At 41.0% G+C, this 12,495-nt stretch overlaps 1 protein-coding gene across 5 annotated transcripts in view; it reads right to left on the bottom strand.

The window, feature by feature from the left end:
* The window catches only part of ANKRD6 (ankyrin repeat domain 6), a 95,291-nt gene that overhangs the window by 44,570 nt on the left and 38,226 nt on the right, over nucleotides 1-12,495 (bottom strand). For all 5 annotated transcript variants that reach the window (XM_031052693.2, XM_034060554.1, XM_034060556.1 and 2 more), the window contains exon 3: nucleotides 3,638-3,778. The gene's annotated coding sequence lies outside the window, so the exon portion shown is untranslated. The remainder of the gene's footprint in view (nucleotides 1-3,637; nucleotides 3,779-12,495) is intronic.

Genomic DNA, 12,495 nt, shown 5'->3' with positions numbered 1-12,495 from the left:
TTAAAACTGCACACTTGCTCATTGTGTGAAGGTTTACACTGTAAGAAGAGTAAATTACTTGTTCATCCAGAGAACAGGAAAGCCTATAAAACAGCAGGGTATGCGCTCTGCACAGAACAGTTTGCACAGTGGATTAACTCATTACATTTGCAATCTAAATAGTTTCTCTTGCAATGAGATTAGGAAAAGTAGAAATTTCCACCAGTGGAACTCAGACAGCAGGACAGACATGCAAGCATGCCCCTGCAGTACACCACCCTGGAGCACACTCATCCTTTTTTCTCAGCAATACCACCATTCTTGTCTACTGTCTCCTGTCTGGTTTCTTTGGTGCCTTCTCCTTCCTTTCAAGTGCCCACCACCCATGTGGCCAGCGTGTGCTGCACATTCAGATCACTCTCATACATTCTCCCACCTCTTCTATGCAGGAAGGTTTTTCCAAATAAGTGTAAGAAACAATAAGGTTTACACCAGCTTTAGTGATATTTGAAACATCTTCACAAAAGGATTAAAAACCAGGAACATCAGGATTCTTTTATCACCCACCAAAAAAAATGTATTTTCATGAATTCTTATTTTAGAGATTGCATAGCATGGACATAGAATCATAGAATAGGGTTGGAAAGGACCTTAAGATCATCTAGTTCCAACGCCCCTGCCATGGGCAGGGTACACCTCACCCCCATGTTGCCTAAGGCTCTGTCCAACCTGGGACTGAACACTTCTTTGGGCAAACAGTTCCAATGCCTCATCACCCTCATACTGAAGAACTTCCTTATATCTAATGTGAACTTTGCCTGTTTAAGTTTAAAGAAGTTCATGTGCAAGTCTTACCACAGAGCTACGATTCACAGTAACAGTTCAAAAATTATCACTTCCATTTTATTACATGATGTTCCTCCCAAGACAGTCATTGATGACTGAAGCCAAACCTCAGATTTGTGAGAGCAAAACAAAAAGGAAGCTGATTGCCAAGTGTTTGGCACCACCTCTGCTCTGACCACAGATGACTGAATGCAAATTTTCAGAACTCTCCGAACCTCAGGGACAATCTGGACAGCACTGTGACATCAGATGTAAACAATAAGGTTCACGAAGCAGTGCAGACATGTACCACTGACTTACTCAGCTAGGCTCCCTTTATAGTCAACAAGGACATGATCCACGTCATCCTGAAATACATTTCAACTGTCAGATAAATGACATTCTAAAATTACTTACCTCATTAAGCATCATCACAGATACTCCACTATAAACATCCAAAGTTAGATTAAATGAATCCTATCCACAGTATCTGTGAGAAACAGTTTTCTGCAATTTGCTAAAGGACTTCTATCTGCCTGACTTCACCATAACGTCTCCTGTCAGTGGTAAATCACTGTGATTTATATAACATTACAACACTCGGATTGGAAAAGCAATGCAAAAAACAAATGGTGTGGAAAGTATCAGCAAATCTCACTAATGACTTACCTTCTGCATGGATTTTAGAAACCAAACCACACTCTTCAGTTTTATTTTCTAAGCCATGAACTGCTTCTGGCAATGATCCCACAAGCCTGGCTCACTCTCCAGTGCGCTATTTCCCAGAAACAATGGAACAACTTAGCACAGAGAAAGCCCCTTCTTGTGCCAAGGAATGGGCTTTCTAATGGGACAGTCTCTGACTTTCTCTTGAAAAAAACAATCATCATCATAAACCTTATTCCAGCAGGTGCACAGTGCACTACTGCAACACGCTGTACACAACCAGGTCAGGAAAAATATGTTTTATGACATTAAACATGAACCCTTTTCAGAATCATCACAGAGACCCCTAGAGCCAACTCACCCTCACATAGAACAGGATAACTGGAGAAAGCTAAGTTATTTCTTCTCTCTGTGTACATCATATTTACATATGTGCACAAGCATGTATACATCTGTGACAGAACTGCAGCTCATTTCTATATCCATCAGCAATTTAACAGTTAAATAATATTACAGAATTACATCCTTCAGTCATTCTGTCTCCAGTAATAATTCTCCGCTTCCCTGTCCACCCACATACATTCTCTACATGAAGCTTAGAGGATGAAAATACTATTTTACACATACATACCTACATATGCACACAAATACATAAAAGCATGTAAAAAACACAGATCTAATTTCTAAGGAACTATGTGCATTCTTACAAAGAGCTTGGGCTTTTAACATTGACAACTCAAAAGGCCAAAGATTTTAAGGAACTATGTCTCCAGATTTTGGTTTTTATTTTTCTCTCCATCCAGCACTACTACTACTACTAATGTCCTGGTTTGCATACCAGGGAAGTGGTAGGCACTATATACACATCCATGCAAGTTGTCAAAAACACAGAAAAGCGTTATAGGCTCCACCTATCTGAAAATCCAGCCTCTCACAATGCTTTCCTGTACCTGAGCATTTATCCTGCTGAACCACTCATGTAGCTGTGATTCCTTTTGCAGCAGCAAACAGAATAAATAAAACAAGTAATTGCAATCTATGCTTCTAACAACGTATTGCTCAGTCTAACACTGCTTTAATTATAGGATTTTGAGCAAAGATTGATTTGGGTTTTCTTCCTTCATGCCTATCAGAATTGTGAGTGCCTTAATATGTCAAGCAGGACTATATCATTTTAACATATTTGCTGCTAAGACAGCATCAGAAGACATGCAGCTTGCTTTCACTCAAGGCTCATGAAACAACACTGCTATATCATGCACAAAAAGTTAACAACCAATACTGTAATACACCTTAGATAAACATCCCAGCTGGTCAAGCACTCCACAAAAGGAAACTCAGCAGACTACTCTAAAGGAAACCAGTCACTGAATGTCAAGAATTTTCTCCCAGCTGGCTCTGGGCAGAGCACAGGTGATATGTCTCAGAGGATGGGCTCTATAGGCAGACCTCTTTCAGCTGCGGAAAGGCAGGAGTGGTACCTGGGTTCAAATGCTGGGGCAAGCCCTGGACACTGGAATCACCTCCCTCCAGCCACCCCAGCTAATGCTTCATACTCTGTAGTTTCCCACTGAATACATAATTCTTCAGGTCTACAAGTTCATCTCTTACAGTCTAGAGCTACAACATACAAAGCACCTAAGAATGTTGCTTTGCAGTGAGTTTCTCAACATAGACATTCACTATTCAAAAGTAAAAGGCAACTAAAAATCACTGAGAAAACTGCAAGCATCCTCAAGATGTTCTCTGTCTTTGCCATTGGAAATTGTTGTCTGCCTGTGTCATGGAGAACCCAGATCAGGAAACCATCCTCTTCATTCCTGCAAGGCTCCCCTCTTTGAGCAGGTGAACATGGTCCACATAACAGGACATTTTTCTCAATACAGCTGCTATTTCCCCATGCAGCTTTCATATCAGCCCCAGGAGCTTGTCCCTCTCAGGTGGTTTTTCCCTGACAAAGAAGCTCTACCTACGAGCCAGCCTCTTGCTTAGGGAAATCAATAGGACACTTGACACTTCTCTTCACTAGCACTGAGCCACCAGTCCTTAGAAATCCCTATTTATCCAGGAACTTCAGTGCATTTCCAAATGCACTTCTGCACTGCATTATTCTTATGCATTTCAGACAAAAAGAAGAATTTAAAAGACAGATTTGGTTTTTACTCACTCTTAGTTTTTTCTGACAACCATTTTACAGCTGTGTCTTGCAGGACAACCTCTGGCTGAGGACAATGGGGATTCCAGCTTCAGTCTTCTCCGGTGCTGACAGCAACAGTGAGTCTCTGTACCACGGTATGGTACACTGCTCCTGCACAAGAAGAAACACATCATAAATGGAGCATCAGAGCAGACTGAGGAGTACAGAAATTTAACACCGGTGCTTTCTGCACCATTCAGCTGCCTGTATCCATCTGGGCAAACCCAGCCATTTCCTCCTGAGGTTTTCACACCCGCTTCCCACTATAAACAAAACAAGTTCAAACCATGGCTCTCCAGTCTGGTTCCTAGCTACCTAATCTCTGAAAAATCAAAGCAGTGAAAGCAGAGAGACCTTCGTATCTTCCCAGTAATCAGGCAACAAATCAGGAAAATTACTTGTCCTGCTTCCCTCTCTAGTACCTTCCCCATTACATCCCACTGTCACCCTAGCCCAGGTATCCCGTTTCAGCCATGGCACAGAGGTGGACATAAGCAAGGAAATTTTTCTCTGGCTATGGAAGCTTACTAGGTGCATTCATTAAGGTTTCCATTTTCACCCTGCAATGTCTCTCTTATTCTCTTTACACAACTACTCCTCCTAGCTCCCAATTCTTGCTGGTTTTCAGGGTTTATTTGTTGCTGTAACTGTTGTTACATCCTGTCTGAAGCCAGCATATTCCCTCTAAACTCCAGAGAGACTACCATGTTACCAGTATTTGTGAGCAGAGGGAAGACTTGCAGGCCTGCACTGCCAAAAAAAGCAAGTCTCTACTACTCCCAGGTCATAAATTCAACCCTTGAGGCACACAGAGGTGGAGGGGCCGTGGACTCATGGTGATTTCCTTTCCAAAGGTAAAATGTCAGCTCTGTACACCTGTAGAGAACAAGTTACAGAAGCTTCCTCAGGGCATAAAGGCAGAACAGCTGCCACTTTAACAAGGAGATGGACCTCTACCCTCCTCCCAGAATCCCTGACATAGAAGCAAAGGATCTGCCAGAGCCTGGGCTGCTGGTAAAACTGAGCAAGCTATAAAAGTAAACGATGTACGGAATCATCACCTATCGCCAATGTCACTGCTTGTTCAGCAGTGTTGCAAGTCCTTTGTCCCACTTGAACTTTTGAGAGCTGCAGACAGAAAACTGCTAAGAATAAATAATCTCTCTTGATCTCCGAAGCAGAAATCATTGCTAAAATGCCAGTTCAGTGACTTCAATTACAAAATGCTGTTGGAAGGCCTTACCATCCCTCTTTCATACTAATTAACATCTCAGCATAATTCAGCTGCTTTTCTTATCCTTTTTCCTAATGCATTCATATCAGCAGATGTGTTTATGTAGAAAAAGAATGGTAATACAGAAAGACACTGGAAAACTAACCACTGGTTATGTCTGTGACTTGACTTTTTGGTACTGTTTTGCTGACTATGTTGCCAATGACAGTGTCATTGCTTGAAAACACACCTGTTTCATTTTAATTAGAAATTCAACTGAAATATAGAAAAGAGAACAAAACAAACCAAACCAAAACCAACTACCCAACTTGTATCTAAACTGCGGGTAGACTATTAATATGTCATGCTCAAGATGAGGTGCAAAAAAACATAGCCTAAAGTTAGAATCACTGAAATGGAAATCAGAGAGAGATCTCCAAAGCCCACCTAATCAATTCTTACAGCTTGGATGAATTTACACACTACTTCTACTCAGGAACAAATGAAGTACCCTGAAAACAGGTTCCCAGGCCCCAGAGAGTGTACAAGGAACACAGGTTATGTGCAATTACAGTTGCATTTGGGAACTGGAAAAATAACAGGTTAGTTTTTAGAAAAAACTCACAAATAAACCAGAAACATTACTGCTGTAAGCCTGATTAAGGCTAATTAAATTAAATTTTGATTAGCTGTGTCATTGTGTTCACCTCATCAGGTTCAGCAGGAACACAGTTAGTGCCATTTCACACCTGGGTATCTTACCTCTTACCTATGCTCCTATATACTAACAGAAGTAACTTTACATCTACACAAACAGGTCATCTGGCAATTTATGTCTAGAATGCAGACTGCAATTTATGGAATTACTACAACAAGCTGCTAATTAATGCATTCTTTATCACAGACCAGTTATGGCCTGAAACTTGGCTCACAGAAAAGGGTCCAGACAGTAAAACAGATGATCCCTGCCCTACATTTGAGAGAAAAACCAAGAGTCAGCAGCTGGACAGACAGAGATGGTGCAGGAGGGATCATCAACAATACAGTGAACAGCGTTAGAGCCCAGACATGTTAGCAGCATTTTAGTTTTGCAGGCAACACAGTAAAAAGTGAGGAGGAAGCGCTGAGTGAGGATTCTCAGGCAGCACCATGGATGTTTCCAGGTAGCTCTCCCTGGGCACACACGTTTGTGGCAAAATGGGACGAGGAGGGAACAAAAGGAGACATCTGGAATCAGCCAGGGATGCACTTGAGATCTTAACACCGAATGAAAGATCAAAAGTCACCACAGGCTCCCTCCTAAAAAATGGCAACCATCTTATGTTCCCCGTTGTAAAGAAAAGTGGGATGGTCATGGGGAGGAAGGTGCTTTGGTCAAACCCCTAAGATTAAGGGAACAGCCTCTGCAGGGGTATGCAGAGCAGCAGCAACAGGGTGAAATTCTCACATTGCCAACATCACTGAACCACGTTACAGTAACAGAAGTACAAATTATGAGACAAAATTCTGGACAGTTCTAACAATACAGAAGTATACAAAAGAGACAGATGCAGAAGTATTTGTCAAGCTATAGGTACAGTGTGGTCACAATCACTGACAGAAATCCTGAATTATCAGGAATCTGAGTGCTAAGAAGAATGACTATTATCCAAATGATCCAAAATACAGAATTGCTGCTGATGGTTTGGAAAAGGGGAAAAAAAAGCAGAGGTGATGGGACAGAAAAACATCAGCTTGACATCTCCATGTCCACAAGACTCTACTGGAAAGAAAGAAAGGTATTTCTGGCATATAGAGAAGACATGTTGGGGGTCCACAGCAACAAAGAGAAGTCTTCAGCACAGAGACAGAAGTTGAGCTGATGTTGTCTCAAGGTAATCTCACCCACAAGGCTCAGAATACAAACACAGACGACCAAGGGCACAACCAGAGACAACAACTGCAAAATGCTGGATGGGGAGGATCCTCCAAGCAAATCACTGTGGAGGCACAAGAACCCACAGAGGACATAACTAGAGAACAAAAGCATGGGCAAGATTTCAAGAACACAAGAGACAGCTGTCAGCTAAAGTGAGGGAGAGGAGGCAGAGCAACTTGCAAACTTTGATGAAGAAGACGTCAGTAAAAGTGGTGAGGTACTGGAAGGGGTTGCCCAGGGAGGCAGTGAATGCTCCATCCCTGGCAGTGTTCAAGACCAGGTTGGATGAAGCCTTGAGTGATATGGTTTAGTGTGAGGTGTCCCTGCCCATGGCAGGGGGGTTGGAACTAGATGATCTTGAGGTCCTTTCCAATCCTAACTATTCTGTGATTCTATGATTCTATGCTGCCCAGAATGAAATGTGCAAAGCTGGACTGGAAAAGGCACGGGTGCATTAGAAAGAGGCACTCCATCAACAGCTACTAACAGCATATTGAGCAACAAGAGAAAGAAGAGAGTTGCAGAGGGTACCTAGAAGTGCAAATGTAATTGGTGATGGCCCATCCTTTTTTCAAGTTGGAAGAGATTCAAGTCAGCTTATGTTGGTATCAAAACCATAGGAACAAGAAATGAGGGTGGACACTAAGTGAAGAGATGAAAAAGCAGTGGAATGATTAAGATTGAGCAGGGCAAGTGGAGGGATTAGCGAAAGAGGGCAGGCAAAGAACTTCTGCATTTGCTGGAGAACAGACAGCTTGTAAGAAGGAAGAGCATAAGCAGTGAAAAAGCATCTTTTGTCAGTCTTCTCTTCAAAGCCATTGTTGAGTTTCTGCACAGAGAACTGGAGGGAAGAAAAAAAGGGAGCCCCCCAAACAACAAACCCAAGCTGGCAAAAACCTCACTGGAGCTGCAGAGAGCAGCTGCAGTTAAGCTACCAGAACCATGGGAAACCAGCCCTGAACTGAGCCCTGTGTCAGCAAAAAGCCAGCACAGGAGCACCTCACAGGAATGACAGAGTGATTCTTGTATTATTACTCCACCAACGAGACAGAGGACATAGCAGAAGAAAATACATACTCTTGAATATTCTGAAATGAATGCTGGAATGATGCTTGGTATACAGTAAAGAACCAAACATATCCCCAAAGTATCAATTGTATAAATTATGTTAATTTGATGTGTGCACAGCCTTGTTCACAAGTTGTTACTAAATGTTAGGTTTTAAGTTCCTCATATGGCTTCTGGGAAACCTGAACGTTTCACTCAACAAAGATTTATCCAACATAATGAGAGCTAAAGGATGCAGAAATCATTTGGCAGACTGCACTACTAGATGTGCACTTCCCACTTCACCCCAGGTTCACTGCTTTAAGGACAAGAGTATCTCTAAAAATCAGTAAGAGACACACTAGTTTTAAAATTAGTAATTATTGAGACATTTCCAGATATTAAAATTGCATAGAATAAGTTTACTTTAGAGAAATATATCTAGGAAGTCTATTGTGTTCTTTCCTTGGAAAGGAAGAAAAAAAATCCTGCTTTATAGAGTGACCAAATCACTTTTCTGCTTCATCAAAATTCTGCTTATATTTACATTGCTTTTTCTTCCTTGGAAAGTTAGACAAGGCAATAATCCATCTGACAAGACAAAAGATACAATGGCATGGTTCCAGGAAGCATAACACAGAATTGTTTCAGTCTCATTGCATTTGCTTTCTGAAAACAATCCAGGCCATACTTAAGTAAATATTTATATTAAATTACTACATCCTTATAAACTGCCAGATTTGCTTAGTGTCCGTGATTCAAGAAACATGTGGACATTTCCCAAAATGCACAGCAGTCCAGTCAGGAGGAGGTATTTCTAATTTTCATTAGGAAGGAAAAGAAGATTTACATCCTCATGTCTTTTGCATCAGTCATGCAAGTCTTCGTTAAGGAGGTTTAATAACATTTTTTCCTCCTCCTCCACATTTTTGATGCATGCATCAATCAATTACAAAACAACACTGTAACTGTGACTTATAAGGGAGCGAATTGTAACTGCTGGAGATCAACAACAAAACTTTAATTGACCACAGTAAGACAAGAATGTGAATTTAAGAAAGCGTGACTAAAACACTAATAAAGCTACCCTCATGTTTGAACTGTTGCTACAAGTGTCAGGCATTCCACTTGAGATTAAGTATCACATGCATCTGATGTAAAGCTCATTTGTAAGCTGTATGCACATAGAAAAACATACAAACTAAGCTGTACAAATCCATTTTTAGTACAAAACATTACTTGTTATGACTCTTAAATATATTTTAGCAGCTTAGATATTAATTATTATATTACATAAGAGCAGGACTGTTCCTCTATAGAACCACCAATTAAATACATTAATCTACCTATATTTAGTTAATAAAATGTAAAGCATCTATTTCACTGCCTTTGAAATACAAATATGTTGAGCTCCACCATTCACCTGGTATACCTGGCTAAGTGTACGTGACTTTGGAAGATACAATGAGTTATAAAGCAAGACTGGTAAGACTACACAATGTTGATACTGATGCCATAACTCTTATTTAGCTTTCAATCTTCTAAATCCAGGGGACACAGATGCGGTTTATGCTTAACAACTGATCTGTCAACACGACAGCATCTTAGAAAATCAGCTGTTCACAGAAAGATGATCCACTTTTCCTTAGTACTGAGGTTGAATAAGGTAGAGAGTCTCCTTTTCACAAACAATCATCATCATAGAACAAATCTTGTATTGGAAAGCTCACCTAAACCTCTCTTGAAACATGTTTGTTTTACTTGCTAATGGCCAGAAATTTTTGGTCTGCCATCCTAGAGAAAATGAGCAGTGCTCCAAATAAAAGGCCAATCAATCTTACTTAGAAGTGAGCTGCAATTTAAAGCCTTCCACACAGGGGCCACAAAAACCAGACAGAAAATATATGCAGCAGCGATTTAAACAGATGTTCTATTTTCTTTGAAACACTTTTGTAAGTCCAACCCAACGCACTGGGGACACATCCATCTGCGAGTGCTCACCCTGCAGAGCTGCACTGTTACACCTCACTGAGAGTTCTGGCTAAGAAATTACGATTTGCTTGTGCAAAACTGGGTAGGAAAAATGGTAGACCTAGCTGGTCTAGGTTTAACACAGTGTGTCAGATGGTTAGTGTCTGAGGAGTATACAACAGTATGCATTATCGGGGCACAATATAGTGAATTTCTTTCAAGACAACTGGACTTGACCATTTGTGCAAAAACAGCTGGGCTGGGTAATGGTGCTAAACTGACAGCACAGGCAAAATCTCCTCTCACACTGGGAGGGCATGCCCAAAGACCCAATGTCATGGCTCATACCTGTTTTCATGCAGCAACACTCAGAGGGGGGAGATGGCAATTTGGTATCTTTGTTCATTTAGTTCTTAATCTCTCTGTTGAGGCTGACAATGGGGGAGACCATTAGTGTCAGCTCTGCTGGGACTTTCTGTTATTAAGGCTACTTAAGCTTTTTCAAGTAAATTGCTTGTGTCAAACTAACATCACACAGTGATGGGCAAAAATGCCATTACACAATTGCCTTCCCTTTCTACTGATCCACCCAGGAGCAAGGGGGAAGGGAAAAGAAACAACCCTGGAGACTTCAGCCGATTTTTCACAGTTCCCTGTTCCTCCCACAGTTTTAACACAATTTACACACATTAGTCATTCCCTCAAATTCTTTCATCAAACTGAAGGTTAATGACAGGCCATGTGTGCTCCTCTCAAAGCCTTGCAATAGTCACCATGCTGGATGCATGTTGCCTAACTTAAACCTCAGGGAAGATTTGGTTTAGATTAGTTTAATTCTACATTCTAATCCTTCTACAGTCAATGGAGAAAGTGAAACTGCCATAATGCAGTCAGTTACAGGATGAGTGTCCCAGGTTCTTTCTGACCCCTTTGACCACAAAGGGAGCTCACCTCTGATTTTCACACACCTCTACTTATATGGTGTGCATCCCATACATAACAATGAACTGGCCATTCATTAAAGAAAGAACTTTGGATGTCAAGGCTTTCATTTTCTTACAGAAACTGCTAGAAATTCTTTGTAGGCTTCTGAACTGTAATTATAGCCTTGTGCTCCCATTTGAGGGCCATGGGATTCCCCCTACCTTTTAACCACTGTTCAATTATCTGTCATTTAGCATCTTTAAGCAGCAAAGGCATTCCTTGTGCCACTTTGAGTATATCCAATCTTACACATGCAAACCATTAAGTATGATTTTTGACCCTATTAAGTCACAGGGAATTTGCTGTTAATTTTGACAGCATTTGGATCTCATTGCTGCTCCTGATACCCAGAGAGCTGTAAGGCTTGTTATTGTTCGTGTTTACAAACGGATTTAAATCTCTGACATACTTTTATTTTTTGATCTCTGAATGTAAGATCTTTTTGGGATCTTGAAAATTTAATCTGCAGATCTCCATCTACAAAACAGCACCCCGAAGAGTTCTTTCTTCTGGGTGCAACATCTGCTATTTAAAATCCATGCATGTTCTTTGAAGCAAACTGGATTGCCAGCTTGCGATACAATTCCAAACAACAAACTTAAAAAAGAACAGGTCTTCTCTATTCAAATATGTGTTCAACTCAGTTATGGCCTTTCTCCATTGTGTCTTCTTTCCCTCTTTTTTGCTAGTTTCTTTTCTGCTTTTCAGAAGAGAAATACTAGAGGGGAAGCTTAAACACATAAAAGCTGGTCAATTCAAAGTTACAGCTGTCAAAGGTAACTGTTCAGGTAACTGCACAGTCACTGTAAGGCACACACATTAAAACCAGATACTGTAACTGTCTACAATACACAGACGCCACAAAACTGTTATGGTTTCTGCAGGAAAACACACCTTTATACTTATGAACATACTGGCTTAGCTTATTCTTTGTTTAAATTCTCTGTGATGAACATAACTAGCTGCATCACTGTTTCATTAAGTACTGTGACATTTTAACTAGATGTGTCAAAGAGATTTATGCCCCTCCATCCAAAAGGGGCAAAAGGAGAGGCAAAGATAAACAAAGGGCTGTGGAGCAGTATGGCCATGGGAATGAGGTGAACTCCACATGAAAACAGAACTCTTTAGATCACAACAGAATCACTAGCCTACAAAATGTCACTTATTCGTTTGTCTCTAAAATATGGGGAGTTTTAGGGAATTAATTAAAATAAAGCAACAAATTGTCAAATTTCCCCCCTAAACTATGTCTCAAGTGCAGAATCTGATGTTTGCACCTCTCTCCCTCACCACTATTCTGGAACCCAAACCACCATCCTGTGGGGCAAACAAAGGATGGGGAAGCATATCCACAGGTATCCCAGACCCATTCTCTTTGCTGACTACAGAGCACGCTTATGGAACAGAGAGGCAATCCAGCCTAAGCACTTAATTTAGAGATTTTGAACATCCCTCTGGAGGAAGCACCTCTCAAACATAGTGAGACACTGTAAGACGTTGCCCAGGGAAGCTGTGAATGCTCCATCCCTGGCAGTGTTCAAGGTGAGGTTGGCCAGGGTTTGAAGGCTTCCCTGCCCATGGAAGGGAGGTTAGAACTAGGTGATCTTAAGGTTCTTTCCAACCCAAACTATTGTATGATTCTATTCTATGATTTCCATTCAGTAGAAGAGAGTCCAAGGTAGTTTGGCTTAA

Source organism: Melopsittacus undulatus, chromosome 3, assembly GCF_012275295.1.
Source record: "Melopsittacus undulatus isolate bMelUnd1 chromosome 3, bMelUnd1.mat.Z, whole genome shotgun sequence".
Taxonomy (NCBI): Eukaryota; Metazoa; Chordata; class Aves; order Psittaciformes; family Psittaculidae; genus Melopsittacus; species Melopsittacus undulatus.
Note: the sequence above shows the minus strand (reverse complement) of the source record. Positions and strands in the feature narration are given on the sequence as shown.